At 41.8% G+C, this 18,978-nt stretch overlaps 1 long non-coding RNA gene across 1 annotated transcript in view; it reads left to right on the plus strand.

Annotated features, from left to right (window-relative positions):
* Positions 1-15,463, plus strand: part of LOC127526120 (uncharacterized) — a 160,921-nt gene extending 145,458 nt beyond the window's left edge. Inside the window, exon 5 of the long non-coding RNA XR_007933741.1 lies at positions 13,662-15,463. This is a non-coding gene — a long non-coding RNA (uncharacterized LOC127526120). The remainder of the gene's footprint in view (positions 1-13,661) is intronic.
* The last annotated feature ends 3,515 nt before the right edge of the window (positions 15,464-18,978 follow it).

Here is an 18,978-nt window from a genome sequence, read left to right on the forward strand (position 1 = left end):
CTTGGTAACGTTTCTCTTCTATTTCGTTTTCTGTCTTCCCTTTTTCTTAGTTTTGTAATCTTTTTTGTTATGAACATGAAGGTCCAAAGCACAAAGAGAGTCCCACGATTCTCCAGAATGTCCACTGGGGGGAGTTACTGGCACACCCTGGTAGATATAATGGCAGACGCAGGATTATAAAATTAAAGACTTATTTTCACAAAAATGCTCTGTTGCACAAAAGAAAGTTTACTGGAGCAGAAAAGGCCAAAAGAATAGCCTGGAACAATAAAAGCAATCTAATATGAACACAGTCCCAAAACAAAATCCATAGCGTAATATAAAAGCATAGCAAAACATACAAAAGTCCAAAAAATGGCAAAAAGCTCAAGGCACAGCAACATCTCAAGAAACACTCAGCACCCCAAGCACATTCGAATGAACTACAACGTACTCTGAGATACCCTCTGCCTTTATAGGGCTGAGCACAGGACATTGTGGTGACAGGCAGGTGACACTTAACACAATGAAACTAACTAATCAACACTGGTAACAAAGACGATAGACAAACTAAGCATGAAAAGAAGATTTGTACCCCAGAAAGGGGGGAACCCTAGGGGGAACATAATAGTTTTAGATCATTTCAGTGATTTGAAATGAATACTTTGCATACTTATCGTGGTGGAGGGGTTTGCGTGTCCCAATGATCCTAGGAGCTCTGTTGTCCGGGGCTTTATGCCCCTGGTAGGGCCACCCAAGGCAAACTGGTCCTAGGTGAGGGATGAGACAAGTACGGTTCAACAGACCTTCTATGATGAATAAAAAATTTGGACGTCATTTTCCCTCGCCTGGACGCAGGTCACCGGGGTCCCCCACTGGAGCCAGGCCTGGAGGTGGGGCTCGATGGCGAGCGCCTGGTGGCCGAGCTTGCACCCATGGGGCTCGGCCGGGCACAGCCCGAAGAGGCAACGTGGGTCCCCCTTCCCATGGGCTCACCACCTATGGGAGGGGCCAAGGAGGTCACGTGCAGTGTGAGTTGGGTGGTGGCCAAAGGCGGGGACCTTGGCGGTCCGATCCTCGGCTACAGAAGCTGGCTCTTGGGACGTGGAATGTCACCTCTCTGAAGGGGAAGGAGCCTGAGCTTGTGCACGAGGTCGAGAGGTTCTGGCTAAATATAGTCGGGCAAACCTCGACGCACAGCTTGGACTCTGGAACCAATCTCCTTGAGAGGGGCTGGACTCTCTACCACTCTGGAGTTGCCCCTGGTGAGAGGCGCCGAGCGGGTGTGGGTATACTTATTGCCCCCCGACTTGGAGCCTGCACATTGGGGTTTACCCCGGTGGACGAGAGGGTAGCCTCCCTCCACCTTCGGGTGGGGGGACGGGTCCTAACTGTTGTTTGTGCGTATGCACCGAACAGCAGTTCGGAGTACCCACCCTTTTTGGAGTCCCTGGAGGGGGTGCTGGAGGGCATACCTTCTGGGGACTCCCTCGTTCTGCTGGGAGACTTCAATGCTCACGTGGGCAATGACAGTGAGACCTGGAAGGGCGTGATTGGGAGGAATGGCCCCCCCAATCTGAACCCTAGCGGTGTTTTGTTATTGGACTTCTGTGCTCATCGCGGATTGTCCATAACGAACACCATGTTCAAGCATAGGGGTGTTCATATGTGCACTTGGCACCAGGACACCCTAGGCCTCAGTTCGATGATCGACTTTGTGGTCGTGTCGTTGGACTTGCGGCCACATGTCTTGGACACTCGGGTGAAGAGAGGGGCGGAGCTGTCAACTGATCACCACCTGGTGGTGAGTTGGCTTCGATGGTGGGGGAGGATGCCGGTCAGGCCTGGTAGGCCCAAACGTGTTGTGAGGGTCTGCTGGGAACGTCTGGCATAGCCCCGTCAGAAGTAGCTTCAACTCTCACCTCCGGCAGAACTTCGACCATATCCCGAGGGAGGTGGGAGACATTGAGTCCAAATGGGCCATGTTCCGTGCCTCTACGGAGCTGTGGCCGTAAGGTGGTCGGTGCCTGTCGTGGCGGCAATCCCCGAACCCGTTGGTGGACACCGGCGGTGAGTGATGCTGTCAAGCTGAAGAAGGTGTCCTACCGGTCCCTTTTGTCCTGTGGGACCCTGGAGGCAGCTAATAGGTACTGGCAGGCCAAGCGGAATGCGGCTTCAGTGGTTGCTGAGGCAAAAACTCGGGCATGGAAGGAGTTTAGGGAGGCCATGGAGAACGACTTTCGGACGGGTTCGAGGAGATTCTGGTCCATTGTCCGGCGTCTCAAGAGGGGGAAGCAGTGCAGTGTCAACACTGTATATGGTGGGGATGGTGCGCTGCTGACCTCGACTCGGGACGTTGTGGGACGGTGGGGGGAGTACTTCAAAGACCTCCTCAATCCCACTAACATGCCTTCCAATGAGGAAGCAGAGCTTGGGGACTCGGAGGTGGGCTCCCCCATCTCTGGGACTGAGGTCACGGAGGTGGTCAAAAAACTCCTTGGTGGCAGGGCCCCGGGGGTGGATGAGATACGCCCGGAGTTCCTCAAGGCTCTGGATGTTGTAGGGCTGTCTTGGTTGACACATCTCTGCAACATCGCATGGACATCAGGGACAGTGCCTCTGGATTGGCAGACCGGGGTGGTGGTCCCCCTCTTTAAGAAGGGGGACCGGAGGGTGTGTTCCAACTACAGAGGGATCACACTCCTCAGCCTCCCTGGAAAAGTCTATTCGGGGGTTCTGGAGAGGAGAGTCCATCGGGTAGTCGAATCTCGGATTCAGGAGGAACAGTGTGGTTTTCGTCCTGCTCGCGGAACAGTGGACCAGCTCTAGACCCTTAGCAGAGTCCTGGAGGGTGCATGGGAGTTCGCCCAACCAGTCTACATGTGTTTTATGGACTTGGAAAAGGCGTTCGACCGTGTCCCTCGGGGAATCCTGTTGGGGGTGCTCCGGGAGTATGGGGTACGATTGGTGCCAGAGCTTGGTCCGCATTGTCGGCAGTAAGTCGAACCCGTTTCCAGTGAGAGTTGGACTCTACCAGGGCTGCCCTTTGTCACCGATTCTGTTCATAACTTTTATGGACAGAATTTCTAGGCGCAGCCAGGGCGTTGAGGGGGTCCGGTTTGGTGGACTTAGGATTAGGTCACTGCTTTTTGCAGATGATATTGTCCAGTTTGCTTCATCAGGCCGTGATCTTCAGCTCTCTCTGGATCGGTTCGCAGCTGAGTGTGAAGCGGCTGGGATGGGAATCAGCACCTCCAAATCCGAGACCATGGTCCTCAGCCGGAAAAGGGTGGAGTGCCCTCTCAGGGTTGGGAGCGAGATCCTGCCTCAATTGAGGAGTTCAAGTATCTTGGGGTCTTGTTCACGAGTGAGGGAGGAATGTAGTGTGAGATCGACAGGTGGATCCACAGTGATGCGGGCTCTGCATCGGTCTGTCGTGGTGAAAAAGGAGCTGTGCCGCAAAGCAAAGCTCTCAATTTACCAGTCGATCTATGTTCCTACCCTCACCTATGGTCATGAGCTATGGGTAGTGACCGAAAGAACGAGATCGCAAATACAAGCGGCTGAAATGAGTTTCCTCTGCAGGGTGTCTGGGCTCTCCCTTAAAGATAGGGTGAGAAGCTCAGTCATCCGGGAGGGGCTCAGAGTAGAGCCGCTGCTCCTCCGCATTGAGAGGAGTCAGATGAGGTGGCTCGGGCATCTGATCAGGATGCCTCCTGGATGCCTCCCTGGTGAGGTGTTCCGGGCACATCCAACCGGGAGGAGGCCCCGGGGATGACCCAGGACACGCTGGAGGGACTATGTCTCTCGGCTGGCCTGGGAACGCCTCGGGATTCTCCCAGAAGAGCTAGAAGAAGTGGCCGGGGAGAGGGAAGTCTGGGCATCTCTGCTCAAGCTGCTGCCCCCGTGACCCAACCTCGGATAAGCGGAAGAGGATGGATGGGTGGATTTTACATCGGAGTATTTCAGATTTTGATTTTGCATTGGGATTTTTGGTTACTAAGCTCTCTTTTTGTTTGCTGGTTTCCTGTTTATTCTTTGGATTAGTTAATTCAGTGCAGATTTTTTATTTCTCTTCTTAATTTCCTTTTTTCATTTTGACTATAATAGTGTAGCAAATTATTATTTGATTCCATATTTTTATCAATTCTGTATTTTTAAAAATTCTTTTTTTGGATTAGTAAATGTATTTAAATAACTGAAGTATTATAGGACAAAGCGCTTTTATCTTTTATTCTTGTCTTATTTTGGGCTCAAATAATAACAATTAACTAGCTAGATAATTAATTAAGTAATTAATTGATTGCCTGGCCAAAAATGTATATGGTATATTTATTAATGGTCACTAATACACCAATATCTGCAAAGAATATTCTGTCCATAGTAAACATTTCAGAGGGTACAGAAATAATACAATTGTTAAAACTCATACATGAATCTTCGGGGTGAGACACCATTTATACTTGAATCCTCAAAAATGGTTCTACAGAGAAAACGTTAACTTCTATTTTACTGTAGTCATTACAGAACAGGGAAATTGCTGCAGATTCAAAACTCAACAATGCTGTCTTTCACGGCGAGGTATGCCAGCCATTTGATTGTCTTTTCTTGCTGTTTTTAGATTAGATTGGATTAGATAAACTTTATTAATCATATGGGGAAATTCAGGTGTATACTGCAGCAGAAACATAAAAAACAAGATATTCACAGGACAAATAATACATCAATCAATCAATACAAATAAATAAATAAACAAACAAACAAACACATGAATAAATAAATAAGGTATATTGCACAGATATTTCAAAATTAACTTATCGAGTGTGATTATCGAGAGAATTGCTTAATAGCACAGGGCATAAAAAGACCCCCAAAGGCACTTCTTAGCACACCATAGTGAAATGAGCCTGTGGCTAAAAATGCCCCGAGAGACCACCACCTGCAGGGGATTTTTCATGATGATATCCAATTTTGACATCCTCCTCTTTTTTACAATCCAGGGTTTGTCCGGTGGTGGAGCAGGCTTTCCTGATAAGTTTATTCAGGCCTTGTGTTTCTTTTGAGCTCAGATTGCTTCCCAGGAGACCACAGCATAGAACATCACACTGGCTACTTTGGACTGATAGATCATTTCCAGCAGCTCTAAACTGGCACAGTGTATGGCAGCATGTGCCAGGACTAGTTCCTGATTTGTCCCCTTCAACCTGGGTTAAGCAGTTTTGAGAATGTTAAATGTTACTTACTATTTTATACGTCTATGAGTGGGCCCAGACATGCCATCCAGAGTTGGTTCTTTCCTTAAGAACAATGTTGCCAGGACAGGCTCTGGTCCCAGCAATCCTGAATTAGATTTAGTGAGTTTAAAAATGGATGGCTGGATATATTCAGCCTTCTTTGCCCTTCACAGCTCAGGTGGCCACTCTCATCTCTCTTTCCATTTAAGTGGTTTCTTTTATCCTGAGCCTGTGGTCCTCAGATTACTTTTAATGTTCATGGTGGTCATTTCAGTAGCTCAGTTGTATTTTGTTGCCAACAGTTCACTCATCTGCACTCTCAGAGAAATAAGTTTTTTGTTAACTGTATGGCAGTTGATCAGAAGTCCTTAATCACAGCTGTTTTTACACAGAAGCCCACAGCTTTGGCACTGAGAAGGAGAGATACTAGGGTGGGCACTTCTTGAATTGATTAGAGCCTCCAGCCCTCTGCTGTAATGGCAGCTTGCAGGCCGAGCAGCTTTTTCTGTATGTTACACACGTGTCTGATGGAAGGTCTTGCGCTTTTAGTTGTCCAAGCAACTCTCATTAAGTGCCTGTGATTACAAGGACTCTGACCTCACTTAGCTTTAATGGGGCCTGTCTTATCATCATGCCGCTTTGCTCACATGGCTAACACTTTATGGAAAGGACCAAAGGGACCACCTGACGCCAGCTCAGCTTATGGACGGGCGCAATGGCTGCTGATTCTTGTAATCAGAGGCTAGCTCTGCCTTCTAATTGAAATCCTTTCTGATTCCAGCTTTTTCTTTCTCTGTTTCTGGTACTGAGTGAGTCTGCGTGTGCCAAACAGCCTCCACTTGTCAGAATTTCAAATGTTTTTCCTTGTATTCTGTAGCAGGTTTTTTCCTCAGAGGATCTCATGGTCCTTTTTGTAGAACAAGAAGAGTTCCCTCAAATGACAGCATTCCTCGACAGACAGGCCAACAATTGGAGGAGACGCTCCTTTTTCTCACCTGCATCATGTCACATGTGTGTGATCATCTAGCTTCTGTATTGCACTTGTGTGGGTGAGCTCCGTCACTGCTACTTGCTGCTTCTCAGTTTTGGCCCAACCTTAGAATCAGCTGACCCATTGCTACTAGATGCTCACCTCTGCCCTCTGGTGGTGGATCAGCTGTCCCATTGCTACTTGATATTGCAGTGCTTCACACCCTGTAGTCTTCAGTGCCCCCTGTGGCTACAGGAGTTTGTTCCAGCCAGTTTTTCAATTAGTCAGTCATTGCTACCTTTAATTGAGCTCATTGCTTAATTAGATGATCCATTTTTATCTTTTATTTTGCTATTAGAAAAGTGCCATAGTATTAGATTTGTAGTTATTGGAAATTCAAACATATTTGTATTGTTTCTGTATCTTCAGATGCTTACTTTGTTTTATCAACTTTTTCTGTGGAGTTTGCTTTCTTAATTGTATCTCAATACAATGACCCCTACTGGTTACACCATCTATCTATCTATCTGTCTATCTATCTATCTATCTATCTATCTATCTATCTATCTATCTATCTATCTATCTATCTATCTATCTATCTATCTATCTATCTATCTATCTATCTATCTATCTATCTATCTATCTATCTATCTATTTTTGAGTCTGATTGTTGAGTTCAGGTTGCAAGAAACCAAATTCCTGGTAGGCACCAGTCCATCATAAGTCTCATGCCTGCACACACAGACAAGGGGAAAATTTTATGTTACAAATCAGTTGGATTACAAACACAGAGAACATTACAATTTTCCATAGAAGGAACCTAAGGTCATTACGCATGTAACAGCATCCTACTAATCAATTAATTTAGAAAGAAAACATGACAGTTTGTGCAGAGTTTAATGTGGCAATGAGGGTTCATAAAGTGTAAAACCATCCTGAATTAGTGCAGTGCTGCATGGGATGTACTTAAGCAGCCATCCAATGCCATTTTCAAATTCCTTGAACCCTGAATTGTAGGATTCTGGGGAGGATTTAGTCTGTTTGGGAGTAAGGCAGGAACCAACCCTGGAGTGAGTGCCAGTTGACTGCAGAGTCACTAAGCTGCATAGCTCACGCATCTTTGGAGATTAGAAAGTGCATACCCCAAACAGACAGTGACATTTTAGGGGTAAAGTAACCAGAATACAGGTCATGTGTAAAAAGAAAGAAAGAAAAGAAAATGTTAAGCACAACTGAATTTCTGCTTGTGTAATTTTCCAAAATATGGTTATGCTCAACAAATGACTATTCATTCTATTCAGTCATTCATGGATTGTGAAATGGAAAATAAATGTATAAAATATTAAATTAACGTCTGGAATTTGCAATACATTTGTTCCAATGTGGTTCTTGCAATGTCATTAGCTAAGCGTGCAAGAAAATTATAGTCACAAAGGAAAAGACAAACAAAAAGGTTTTGTCTTAATGAACTTCTTTCCACACAGTGCACCTCCAGTTTTACCGCTAAAATCTGTCACGTGGCACAGAGTCAGGAGAAAGCGAGGATTCAGCTGCCTTTGAGAAGTGCTTTCTTAAAATGCTCTGCCAGGCATAATCAAGTGTCTTTTATTACAGAATAAAGAGCAAGGCCGTCAAAAACCACTTACGCTCCAGTGTCTTTTATCATGACCTTCTGGTTTTAAACATACTGTACATACCAGATCAAAGATCTCCGAAACACATACACACAGTAACACACACGCATACACACACACACACATTCTACTCTTTCTGTGATTTTGCTTAGTCTTCTGATTTTAACTAGGCAAATAAAAATGGATAATTCCACTTAAAGTGACAAAAACTTGTGCACAATATTAATCATCCACACTGTGCTAAACAATGGCTTTGTACTATCATTAAACCAGACCACATAGTCGAGCGGAGTGTCAACTATCTATCTATCTATCTATCTATCTATCTATCTATCTATCTATCTATCTATCTATCTATCTATCTATCTATCTATCTATCTATCTATCTATCTATCTATCAGAATGCTCTTATAGTATTTATTTATCTGAATGACTTGTCATCCATCACTTTGTCTTTACACTGTTTCTTGAGACTTGTATATTGTGACTTTCGTGTGTGTTCCAGTGTGGTTTATTGTATTGTCTTTCAAATACACTACAGTGAGGAGAAATTAAAGGTCATTGTCTTCTTATGTGTAATAGCATAACATATAAAAATGTCCATTCATATAGCTTATATAGCTCCTTTTCTTGTACTTGACTAATTTTAATTTACGTAAAAATGTAGAGAAACATAGAGCTATATTGCTTACTGTATACGTTGCCTCTAAAAAGTATTCACCCCGTTGAAAGTTTTAATATTTTATTGTTATACAACATTGATTCATAGTGTGTTTCATTTTTCTGTTGTGATAAAAAAAAAAAGTAGTATCAAAGTGAAAACAGATCCTCTGCAAAGTGGTCTAAATGATTTACTTGCACAGAACAGAAACCCACATCAGTATTTAGTAGATGACAGGTATGACAGCCTGTGACGTCTGTGAGCTTAGGTCTCTCTGTTTTAGCTCTGCTATTTTTCCCTATTTTTCTTCGTTCCCAACCACTCAGGTGGTCCTGGGTGAACGGCCTTTGCCACAAATTCTCAGTCGAATTAAAGTCTGGACTCTGACTTGGCTACTCCTGAACATCACTATTGTGTAGCTTTGCCTTTATTCTTAGTCTTGTTGTCTTCTTCTTGTTTTGCTGCATTCATTTGTTTTTTACAAGTTTTCTGGGGTGTACCACCGAGAAGCCTCCCCACAACCTGATGCTGCCGCCACTGTGCTTCATTGTGGGAATGCTGTTTTTGTAATAATGTGCAGTGTAACATACTGTTATACTGTTCAGAGTGATTGCCAAAATGCTCTCTTCAGGTCTCATCAGACCACAGAACATTCATCCAACTGACTCCAGAGTCTCCCACAAGCCTTCTGTTGGATGTCCTGTGTGTTTTTTTCTCTTTTGCTTCTCTCCCATAAATCCCTGACTGGTGAAGCACCAGGACACAGTTGTTGTCAGCAGAGGTCTCTTGGTCGCCTCCCTCATTCTTCTTCTTCACAGTTTGCTCTAGCAGATTTACAGCTGTGCCATACGTTCCATTTTCTCCTGACTGATTTAACTGGATTTTCAGTGACTTGGAGATTTTCTTGTCTTCCTCTCCCAATTTGAGCTTTTCATAGAGTTGCTTGGCATATTCTTTTGTGTTCATTGTGCTAATGGGGCCACCATACTGACTCACCATAAGTTGGACCTTCAGATACAATCACTTGAACCGCCATACAGGTGACCTCCATTGAACTAAAGATGGGACATCTGAAACCAACTGGCTGCCCCAGTGAGGATTTAGGGGTGGCAAATCAAAGGGGGTGATTGTTTTGTGTTTAATATTTGTAGTTAATTTAGACTACTTAGGAAAGAACTGTTTTTACTGTGATAGATAGATAGATAGATAGATAGATAGATAGATAGATAGATAGATAGATAGATAGATAGATAGATAGATAGATAGATAGATAGATAGATAGATAGATAGATAGATAGATAGATAGATAGATACTTTATTAATCCCAAGGGGAAATTCACATACTCCAGCAGCAGCATACTGATAAAGAAAAAATTAAATTAAAGAGTGATAACAATGCAGGTATACAGACAGACAGTAACTTTGAATAATGTTAACGTTTACCCCCCCGGGTGGAATTGAAGAGTCGCAGAGTGTGGGGGAGGAACGATCTCCTCAGTCTGTCATGTTAACTTTTTTAACTTAACTTTTTTAATTTAACTGTGATGTTAAAGAGTGTTTTTATGTTGATCAGTGTCATATTAAATTCACTGTTATTCAATGTTGTATAACAATAAAATGCTAAATATTCCAAGAATGTGATGACATTTTATAGGCAATGGCTGGTGCCCTTTACTGTGCACTGAACATGTCATACATTTTATGGATTGGTTTATGCTGTAAACTACAAGGTATAGAAATGCATAGTTGTGAAGTTATGTTGAACTGTCATGAGGTGTGAGCCTACAGTAGAGAATGTACAGAACAAGAAGTACAACAGTAGGTGTGCAGGGGGCGCCCCTGTGTGTCACTCTGAAGTGTCTGGACATGATGTGACTGCCCAGCATGGATGATGGCTTTGGATTTTGTGCAGTAACAAAAAAATAACTATTGCTTAATTTCAACAGAATTGCACTTGCAGCACATTGTGCGGATGTCTTTGTAAAGTCTGCTCAGATGGCAGCCTTATGAAAATGTTACGTCAAATCAGTGCTGCTTAATTTTTCTGGTTCACGTGGATTTTCTTCAGACACTTTGGTTTCCTTATACTTTCCAAAGTCCTGCTTGTTGATGAACTAGTAAGTAAACTGACCTGGACTGAGTGAGTGGAGTGACTTCAGCAGCCAAGTAAGTTTACACATGTAAGGAATTTGGATTAGTGGTTACTCATACTGACACTTTAAATACATACACATACCAAAACCATCGTAAGAAGCATTCAAAAGAATGAAGGATTATAGCTCAAGTACTATACTAACAATTCTTAACGATAGTAATCTAGTGACCACTATAACTTGATAGGGATTGTCAGAAGTATTAAGGTTCATGGCTTGGGGGAAAACACACAATGGGTGTATGGCCATATAGTGTATGTAAGGCACTATATAATAATAGATAGATAGATAGATAGATAGATAGATAGATAGATAGATAGATAGATAGATAGATAGATAGATAGATAGATAGATAGATAGATAGATAGATAGATAGATAGATAGGCGACCCTGCAGTAACAATAGTTTAAGACCCCTGCTCTGTCACCCCATCCCACCCCACTCCCCTCCAAAGTAATTTTATTTTTCACCATGGTCTCAGTGCATCTTTAATGATCACAAAGTGGTTCATCAACTGGAGAATGAAAAGCTGCGACATCTGTCACAGGCAGTGCGCCACTCAAGTGTGCCTAATTTGGTGCCGAAAAGAAGAGAAAAAAGGTATATAAAAGACAATTGCAAGTCTCTGAAGAGCTTGTGTGTGTTTTTTTTTCTTTTTAAGTGCTTTTGGTGTTCTTATTTACTCCCATATGCCGCTTACTGCCCACAAGTACTAGACAACGAGGTACCATCTCTTAGTCGTGGTGCCAGCTGCCAAGTCACCACAGTTATTCCAAGGTGCACATTATGACTGCTCTTTTGTCCTGATGAAACTTTACATAAAAATTCTGAAACTCTTTGGAATTTTAAACAAGGCCCTCTTTGTTATTCCTTATCTCATTTATCTATAATAATATAATACATTCTCTTATTTCAAACAGATGATATTTTGAGTGCAGATAGGCAAATTTTAAACCATGAAATAAAATAAGTACTGAAAAGAGCTTCAAGTGCACAGGTGAAAAATGTTATGTTATGTCCTTTTTGTAGCCTGGAGACCCAAACTGCACACAGGACTCCAGATGAGGCCTCACCAGTGTGTTATAAAGCCTGAGCAGAACCTCCTGTGACTTGTACTCCACACATCAAGGCGCTATATAACCTGACATTCTGTTAGCCTTCTTCATGGCTTCTGAACACTGTCGGGAAGTCGATAGCTTAGAGTCCACTACGACTCCTAACTCCTTCTCATAAGGTGGACTCTCGATTTTCCGACAGCCCATTGTGTATTCAAACCTCACATTTTTACTTCCTGTGTGTAATTCTTTACATTTACTGACATTAAATTTCATCTGCCATAAATCTGCCCAAGCCTGTCTGCTATCCAAGGAAGGTGTGTTGACTTGCTCGGTTTGGTTTTATATAGCGCCATTCTGGTCAGCTGGACATAACAGCACAAGAAAAGGTCCAGAGAAGAGCAACTGGGCTGATTCAGGGTTACAGGGGATGAGTTATGAGGAAAGATTAAAAGAGCTGAGCCTTTAGAATTTAAGAAAAAGAAGATTAAGAGGAGACCTGATTGAAGTGTTTAAAATTATGAAGGGAATTAGTCCAGTGGATTAAGACAGTGACTTTAAAATGACTTCATCAAGAACACGGGGACACAGTTGGAAACTTGTGAAGGTTAAACTTCACACAAACATTAGAAAGTTTTTCTTTATACAAAGAACGATAGACACTTGGAATAAGCGACCAAGTAATGTGGTAGACAGTCAGACTTTAGGGACTTTCAAAACTCAACTTGACATTTTTTTGGAAGAAATAAGTGGAGAGGACTGGTGGGCTTTGTTGGGCTGAATGGCCTGTTCTCGTCTAGAATGCTCTAATGTTCTACTCCTTGTCTTGCAAAAGAAGGCTGTTGTTGAGATTTTAAGGCTAAAAAGTACGCCCTTATTATATTCTACACTTGTCCTTTGTTTTTATGTCCATTTTGACTGCATTAATGTACTGTAGTTTATTGTTACACACCACCATTTTGTGACTTTTTTCTGCAGCAGCGACCACATTATTGTTTGTTATGGCTTTCCATTGCTGCCACGTGACTTCAGTAGGTTGCTACTCAGATGCTATTTATGATTGCGATGTGCAGCTCTCATCATTCAAGTTTCTAAATATTGTGGAAGTATTCTTGCGTGCATTTAGCTTCTATGAACCATTTTCTGTCAGTCAGGACTTTGATAAATGATCTACTTTGATTTATGGTTTGCTCATTGGGCTTTTCTGGTTTGGTTTAACAACGTTTTTGGTTTTTGATTATGTTTCTCTCTTACATCGCCTGGTTCTTGCGGTAATCATTTCTGAGTCCTCCTTTATCGATTGTGGTAGAAGAGCTAGAAATGGAATCACACGAGATAAGTGATCAAGTAGGGAGGTAAACAGTAGGACTTTGGGGGCCTTCAAAACTCGTCACTTTGGAAAAATCAGGTGAGTAGGTTTAACAAGCATGTAGGGCTGAATGGGCCATTCCCGTCAAGATTATTCAAATGTTTCAAAATGTTCAAGTAAGCCTCAGCTTCATGTTTTTTCCTTTCATGAAATTCTATAATCACTGTAAATAAAGCGGTGCATGCTTGGATGACCGATTATTAAAAACATGATGATACTCCGAATACATTTATTTTTTCCAATCAAAGTGCACATTTTTTTCTTGGCAGGGATTGCATGTTATTTTTACATTCTTCTTTTCCTTTCCCTCCTGCTATCAAAGCAGATATTGCCACCCCCTAAAGCTGCATGGGTGTTATTTTTACAAAACAAAAAGCATCAACCCACTAGCGACTCGGTACACTTTTCTTTTTGTTAGGAGAGACTGAAGCAATGGATTATCACATACAGCTTTTTTTTTCTCATTACTGCTTTACACTTATCTTGGCTTCTCTCACTAAAACATTTTACGGTTTATAGAGAAGCATCTTTGCAATGTTTAACCCTTTTAACATGCCATCTGCACACCACTAACTAATGTCCAATGTTTTTTTCTAACAATTACAGGAGCTGATCACTACGCCGCACAAATCTACAATCTGGGTGCTTTGGGTTTATCGGTTACCAGTTAAGTCAGGGACCCTTCACCTCCCTTCATTTACTCAAATCCTGATCTGAACTCCCCAGCAGCCCAGACAAACAAATCTCAGGACAAGACATCATGAGTGGAAGTGACACAGCTTAGCTTAGTGTGAGCCATATCCAGAGATGAATGCAGAACTGATATGGGAATGGACATGAGATAAAGAAGGAGATAGAGGCAATGAAAGCAGAAACGTTCTTTGTGGCTTCAGTTACTGATACATCTACATTCTTAAATTTACTTCAATGACTTGGCCTCTCCTGATGGCCACAAATCCCAGATACAAGTAAATGAAGTGCCCGAGAACTTGTGTCACATCAGCGGCTGCTGTGCATGGGCGGACTTCACCACAGATCACAACTCTCCGTTGGCTTCTTCTTTCAAACCTTTTATGTTTAGGAAATATAAACTACAACTAGTCATAGACTGTCCACGACCAACACCTAACAGTAGCACATCAATCAACGCACCTTTCCCATCACTTGAGGGGGAATCTGCTGTCTATAAAAGCTCTTGAAGCAGGCTTAGGCTCCGTTTTTAGCTACATGGCATGTAAAATGCTATTAAAAATGTTTTACATACTCTACTAACACATGAAACTACATGCTATTATCACTATTATTTTTAATTATGACTCATTGTTATAAAAATATTTAGTAAACAAAAGTGTGATAGCTCTATCTTTAACAAAATTAAAAACTCTCAGAACAGTGAACAGAGTCTCTGAATGTAGCCTGCTATGCCATCTGAAAGTTTTAGAATTTCTTTTCTGTATTTGAGGGCCAAAGAAATTCCCCATTAGGCTGTTTGTAATTCCATGACTTCTCAGTGAGTATTTTTCATAGACTTTAACAATACATCCTGTATTTCTAGGTTCTTAGGGAAGGTGTTGTGTAGTTTTGTATGGAGACAACAGGAGATTCCTGGCTGTATGTCTGCCAGCTTAAAAGTGGGTGAGCTGCCCCGCACACCTTGACAGTGGTGGTGTGTTGGCTCTCAGATCAGCAGTTGCATTACCTTTTATTTTTTCTTCATTCTTCTCCAGTTTGTTTTGCTGTGCTGTACGATTTAGGGTTTTGTTTTCTAATTTGATGACCTGCTTTGCTTGCCTGTTGGGTCGTATCTGTTCTTCTGGTCCTTTATAAAGAGAACCACTGCCTTTACTAATTATGGCTGCACAGCACAACAGAACAAACTGGAGAAGAATGAAGAAAAAAAAAGATAATGTAATCACCAGGGAGTTCAATTATTTGGAATAAACTTCAAATAAGAAAAAATATAATACACTGAAAAAAGTATAACCTCCATTCAACTTAAAATAATTAAGGTAATGATTCACACTTAATATCTTCAATCTGAACCAATATAATTCTTTTTATCTTATTGAACCCACAATTTTTAAGTTGAGGCAAATCATTTAGAGTGATTGGGTGTAATTCAATACAACTCGGAGTCCTGCCACGTGCAAAAGTTCACTGATGACACTGCTATCGTGGGCTGCATCAGGAATGGGCAGGAGGAGGAGTATAGGGACCTAATCAAGGACTTTGTTAAATGGTGCGACTCAAGCCACCTACACCTGAACACCAGCAAAACCAAAGAGCTGGTGGTGGATTTTAGGAGGACCAGACCCCTCATGGACCCCGTGATCATCAGAGGTGACTGTGTGCAGAGGTTGCAGACCTATAAGTACCTGGGAGTGCAGCTGGATGATAAATTAGACTGGACTGCCAATACTGATTCTCTATGCAAGAGAGGACAGAGCCGACTATACATCCTTAGAAGGCTGGCGTCCTTCAACATCAGCAATAAGATGCTGCAGATGTTCTGTCAGACGGTTGTGGCGAGCGCCCTCTTCTAAGCAGTGGTGTGCTGGGGAGGCAGCATAAAGAAGAGGGACGCCTCACGCCTGGACAAACTGGTGAGGAAGGCAGGCTCTATTGTAGGCACGGAGCTGGACAGTCTGACATCCGTGGCAGAGCGACGGGCGCTGAGCAGACTCCTGTCAATCATGGAGAATCCACGGCATCCACTGAACAGGATCATCTCCAGACAGAGGAGCAGCTTCAGCGACAGACTGCTGTCACCGTCCTGCTCCACTGACAGACTGAGGAGATCGTTCCTCCACCACACTATGGGACTCTTCAATTCCACCCTGGGGGGGTAAACGTTAACATTACATAAAGTTACTGTCTGTCTGTATACCTGCATTGTTATCACTCTTTAATATTGTTTTGTATCAGTATGCTGCTGCTGGAGTATGGGAATTTCCCCTTGGGATTAATAAAGTATCTATCTATCTATCTATCTATCTATCTATCTATCTATCTATCTATCTATCTATCTATCTATCTATCTATCTATCTATCTATCTATCTATCTATCTATCTATCTATCTATCTATCTAATTAACTTGTTTTATACTGAAGTAAATCTATTCATTAAGTTGTTACAATTTAAAATGGTTTATTGGTCGTAACCTGTTTTTAGGCTATTAGAAATATTATGAACATAACACTTTCCAATGCTGTACTTTTTACATTTATTTAAAAATCTAGTGCAAATACACAAGCATTTTGCAGTGTAAATCTTAAATATACAACAAAAAATTATTAACGTTTCTACAGCTTTCTTGAAAGTATGTTTTATTATGAGTTTTTATACTTAAAATTAACAGTTGAGAAACAGGGTTACTTACTAGAAATCCTCCGTTATAAAAGTCTGCTGCTGAAAATGCCCAGACCTGTATAGCCACGTCCACTCCACTCGGGAAAGTGTTCTTCTTTTTTGGCAGGTGGAAAGCCAGCACGCTGGAAAGTTCGACCTGAAGAAAATACAAACGGCCCCTCGTACACAGCACACGAACAACCTAAAATATTAGGTTAACTAAAATAGGATTTTTATGTTTATTCCCTCCACCATAGCTTACTTTGGTACAAACACATTTTTTTACTTTGATTGAGATCTGAAACCAAATATTTCAAGCTACAACACCAAATGACTACTCTTAAGTTGATTGAAAGAGGAAATTTACGTTGGGTGAACAACATCAATGTTATACTTTTTTCAGTGTACGATCCTGAAAAAAGTTCACCAAAACACCCAAGGAGAATTGAAAAAAATTGAAATTATAAGCATATCCTATCACTGTACATCGAGGAGAACAAATGAAACATGCAGGTGCTGATGGTAAGTAGCATAAGGGGAGCACACGTGAAGCAGAACTCCATCATTTCTAATTTTATAGACCAACATCTGCATCTGGCTGACTTGCAATTCTTTTCATATCAGCTGGAAATTGGCTGCTGTATATTAGTAACAGGAAAAAAATAATTTAGGGGTCTTATGAATCAGCAAAATTCTGCTAAGGTCTCTATTTACAAATAGTTGGAATGCAGAATCAACATTTATATAGTTGTGTTTGTAGGAGCAGAGATACTACAGGGTCAGTCAAATCACTTCATAACATTTGGTGTGCTAAGAAATGGAGGCCTGGCATCTTCACTTATCATACATGCGGTTATTTTGTAATATTTTGATTGCTTCATTATGTGAGTTGTTAAGCCTGTTGTTGTGGTATTTTTAATAATTTTATTGTTATGACAATTACACCACTGTAGTGGTTGCCACCATTCTGTGATGATTTTGTGCGGCCATGTTTGTAGTTTTGAGGTCCTTTGCTAATTGTGTTCAGATTGGTGTTTGATCGATATGAAAATTTTGACTTCGGTATTGATACCAGTTTTTAGACTTCAGTACCGATGCCAAAATGGTACAGAAGAAAATAACGGATAACTACCCCTTTTCCCAGTTTCACAGCTGCTTTGTTCCCCGAGCGCACAAACACAATCGGCACACTATGCAAATCATAAAGTGATGTGGCAGGGAGTCCCCATTGGGCGTCTCCAGCGTTTTTATATAAATATATCATGTCACACACATGCGCATTGGGCTCATCTGGACAGCTCTGGTAAGTTCACCAATACCACCGCGGGGCGAGAGGGGGTGTGATCGCTAATGGTATCTCCTTCTTTATTCAGAGCTCTGCCCCCAACACCCTTCTAGGGCCAGGGTCCATAAAGGTGGAAGAATGAAGCCAGGAAGTCATCTTTGACCCTGGTAATCAAGAGAAACTGAGCTGTCAGCTGTTGCTTTTGGTTTGATGTTTAAAGGCACGTTGACAACATGTCACAGGCTAATTTCTATCTTGTGTTTGACTTTTTCATTTCAAAACTGCCAATTAAAGGGGGAAGTGCCAGCTTGGCACCCAGTCATTGCACCCATGTTTGGCAAGTTTATCTCAATACGTTTGAAGAGCAGTACTTGAAAACTACCATTTAATTCCAGGACCAAAATTAACAAAATGCTACTACCGTACCATTTTAAAAATTGTGTTTTTCGATCCTTTTGATCTGTACCAGGATACCACGTAAGCCTAGTTCAGATGGGCTTTGAGGGCATTGTCCTTAGTTAAGATGATGAAATGCCAATGCACTCGTCTGCACGTAGGATTTAAAATGTAACTTTATTTTCTTTCATGAGTATTTCTTGCATTAGGAGGTAGGAAAGGGCTATAAAATGAAGGGCTGTTTGTTTTGAATTTGATATTTATGGATAATGTTTTATGGTTTTGGATTTTGTTTTTTCTAGTCTTTTCTGGTAATTTTACCCCTACTAATTCAATGACTATTTTTTGTCTCTCTTTCTTTGAAAGAGTTTTCATTTTCCTTTTCCTACATGCAGTGTTTGTTAGCTAAATCACAACAGCAACATTACGAGTGGAGATGTTGTTTTATTCATTTTTATCAATGTTCATTATTAGCCCCAGATGCAAATTGCTACTTCAATGACCCTCCATTTTCCATGCCAGCTCAATCTGGGGACATAGATAAACAAACAGAGAATGCGTCCCCAAGTATCGGAGCAGCTCTGCAATGTCAGTCTATCACGGCACACCAAAGAGTCACCAAATAACACAACCTGGACATCTTTGTGAGCCATGGGGAGAACATGCAAGCTCTACACAGAAAGTGCCAAGGGCACTGGAACTGTAAGACCACAACAATAATGTCATATTTATTGTTTAAAACACAAAACAATAATGCTACTGAAACACAAAGACAAAACGCAGTTGGACAAAGCGGCTGATTTCTCAATTGTGGTGCCTTAACAATGTGATTCTTAAAATCCCACGGCTTCTTGGCATTTCTTTTATGAGGCTTTATGCTTCTTAACAAAGGG

The sequence above is a fragment of the Erpetoichthys calabaricus genome, chromosome 17 (assembly GCF_900747795.2).
Source record: "Erpetoichthys calabaricus chromosome 17, fErpCal1.3, whole genome shotgun sequence".
Taxonomy (NCBI): domain Eukaryota; kingdom Metazoa; phylum Chordata; class Cladistia; order Polypteriformes; family Polypteridae; genus Erpetoichthys; species Erpetoichthys calabaricus.